This window comes from Octopus bimaculoides, chromosome 18 (assembly GCF_001194135.2).
Source record: "Octopus bimaculoides isolate UCB-OBI-ISO-001 chromosome 18, ASM119413v2, whole genome shotgun sequence".
Taxonomy (NCBI): Eukaryota; Metazoa; Mollusca; class Cephalopoda; order Octopoda; family Octopodidae; genus Octopus; species Octopus bimaculoides.
The window spans coordinates 3,664,916-3,667,748 of NC_068998.1; positions in this window are offsets into that span (position 1 = coordinate 3,664,916).

Consider the following 2,833-nt stretch of genomic DNA (forward strand, 5'->3'; position numbering starts at 1 on the left):
AACACACGTGAATACGCACACACATTTACATAGCCCCTCCCCTACCCCCTCCAACCGGGTACATGGTTTAAATAGGGGTCTTTTATAAATACGGGTAGCTTTCACCTGAATTTTTGTTAGACATGTTAGTCGTTGTAGTGACGGTGGTGGTGGTGATGCTAGTAGTGGTGATGGTGATATGGTGGAAATGATGGCGGTGCTGGTGGTAGTGGTACTATCTTAAAACATGGGCGCACTGGTTAGTTTCTCTAGGGGCCCAGTTACGATCTATGTTTTGTTGTCAATAAATATATACTACAGGGCCCAGCGCACTGATTGTCCCTGGGGTCTATGATGCTGCTAAGACAACCCTGTGTGGTAGTGGTTGCTGTTATAGTGGTGGAGGTGATGGGTTTGCTGCGATAGTATCGGCAGAAGTAGTGGTGGTGTTTGTGTTACAGTTGCGGTGGTGGTGTGCTTACAGGGGTGTTTATTGTGAAAGCAGTGATGTTGTTGTTGCTGTTGTTGAACAGTTTATGGACAACGCAGATGACACGAGGCACAACCAGGCCTCTACGGGGTTCCTCGACATCCTGGAAATAGCAGCCAAATCTCTCTCAGATCACTTACAAACAGGGACACAAAATATCAAGTTGTTTTGTATGGACGATGCTAAAACAAACAGACGGGGTGGTCACGGCTTGAATGTCTTTGATTATAGTTGCTGTCTAATTAAGTGTGACTTGGGACTAAACGACAATAATAGTGATGAGCAGTGCTTCCCAAAGAGGGTGGAAACGCCCCCCAGTGTCACTAGTTACTGGGACGAAGGCGCAGAAGATTGGGGGTACAATGGACACGTCTATATAACCTTTTAGCCCTTGACTCATACTTGTGAACGTTTAAAAATATTGGCACAAGGCCATCAATTTCGTGGGGAGAGGGACTAGTCAATTGCATCGACCCCAATATTCAACTGGTTCTGATTTTATCGACCCCGAAAGGATGAAAGGCAAAGTCGACCTCGGCGGAGATAAACTTTTATTAGCCAAGCCAAAGGGAAAATGTATCTCTTCCGCTCAGGGTCGGCCCTAGAGTTCGAGGCGCACTGGGCAAGCTGAACTTCGGGGCACTTACAAGTATAATTTTGGTCTTTGTTTCGCCCTCCTTCGTAAAGGCTGCAGTAGAGTAGTAGTAGTAGTAGTAGTAGTAGTAGCATCAGCAATTGTGGTTTTGCACCGCTTCACAAACCCTAATATTCTGATGCATGATTACTACTACAACCAGCATGACTACTACTACTACTACTAATAATAATAATAATAATAATAACAACAACAATAACATTAGTAGTAGTGGTGGTGGTAGTAGTAGTAGTAGTAGTATTTCTCTGGGACACTCACACGTCCCCCCCCCATACACACACACACTGTCACAACAAATGCCATTTACTCCAGATATTTCATCCATGACAAAAAAAAAAGGAAAAAAAAAAGAAGCAAACGAGAGGAAGGAGTAGCGAAGGGACTCAAAATAGAAACCCTTAATTTTAATTCTTGTCACGAACACCGTTGTATTTCTTGTATTCTTCAAAAACATCATCATCATCATCATCAACAGCAACAACAACAACCTAAACACATGTAATAACAGAAAGGCGCTCACCCCTACGTCCTACGAAGAAATGTTTATTTAGGTGAACCCGTACAGCCTCAAACATTCGACCCCCCCCTTTCCAGTCTCCCTTGCAAAGCCGACCCCCTTATAAAACCACAAAACAAACCCACATCCCTGTTTTGTAGACACATTATATCGAATATTAAAGTATTTTAAAACCTTTTTTTTATTATTTGATACGAAATATTAGTCTCTTCTTCTTCTTCTTCTTCTTCTTCTTCTCAATGGTTTTTGATTGATCGCTTTTGTTTGTTTGGACAATGGAGGCGCATAGTTTAATTAGGGCATTCGGCCCCGAATCATAAGGTCGTGAGTTCGATTCCCGGCTGCACGGTCTGTCCTTGAGCAGTATACTTTTTTTCCCGCTGCTCCACTCGAGTGGACTGGGGCACTACGTGTGAACGACGAGCATTACGAGAAGGCGAAAACCCACGCGAAATAAAGTATCTTGCTGGCAAAAATGAGTGGTACCTGTAAATTAATAAATTTCCTTCAAATTACAAAGGATATATATAGAAATAAGTCCTGGGGACGATTTGTTTTCCTAAACCCTTCATAGCAGTGCTCCAGCATGGCCGCAGTCCAGTGACCGAAGCAAATAAAAGAAGAAACGTCAGCAAACATTTGACCTAACAACACTAACACTGCACATTTCTAACTTATCTCTACTCTCCTCGTCACCCCAAGATTTACCCTCCACCCACAAAAAAACAACAAAAAAAACAGAAAAACAAAATCCACCTAGACTGGATTTGAACTCAAAACGTCAAGATTCGTAAACTAAATATTAAAAAACCCGTTCCCTTGCCAGCTTTACCTTCCGCCATCACCTCGCCTTTAATATAGACACTATACAATGTAAATCTGTTTGCCTTATTGGAATTATGTTCTCTAAACAAACAGTCCAGCACCGTTATTACCACCATCAAACCACCACCAGCGCCCTCTGCATGTCGGCCCACATAAACACAATCAGTGTTGCAGACGACAGTTAAAATGTCGGTGATGTGTACATGGATTTGTGTGTCTATGTGTTTGTATTTGAATCTTAATTACCAAATACCCGCTGCAGTCTTAATCACCAGACACCCACCCGCTGCAAATCTTGACACTTGAGTGACTTATTAAATAGAATAAATAAAAGCAACATATATATATATATATATATATATATATA